This window comes from Trypanosoma equiperdum (assembly GCF_001457755.1).
Source record: "Trypanosoma equiperdum strain OVI genome assembly, contig: ctg_932, whole genome shotgun sequence".
Lineage (NCBI taxonomy): Eukaryota > Euglenozoa > Kinetoplastea > Trypanosomatida > Trypanosomatidae > Trypanosoma > Trypanosoma equiperdum.
This window is the reverse complement of record NW_027124901.1, coordinates 1-333: the sequence shown is the minus strand read 5'-3', so window position 1 is coordinate 333 and position 333 is coordinate 1.

The window sequence follows — 333 nt, the reverse complement described above, 5'->3', positions numbered from 1 at the left end:
GCGATTTGTCTTCCCTAAGGGTTACCACAACAATGTGATCAAAGTTGTATGGAGCCCGCGTATAGCCATAATTCAGCGACGTAAGAACAAGTATCCCATCAAGGACAGAAAGCGTGCTGAGATTGATCCTTTTGCCATCACAGTGACGTATGAGGGGCCGGAGTACCTTAGCGAGGAGAGCGGTGTCTCCGCCCACGTAGCATTTGAGGTAAAGAATATCTGTGCTGAGATAATCAAGCACTTCTTTCACACAGAGCACAAATATATTACACGCATGGTTTTGTACTTTAAAGGTGATGGGAAAGATCGGCTGTGGCTCTTGTGGTGTGGCTC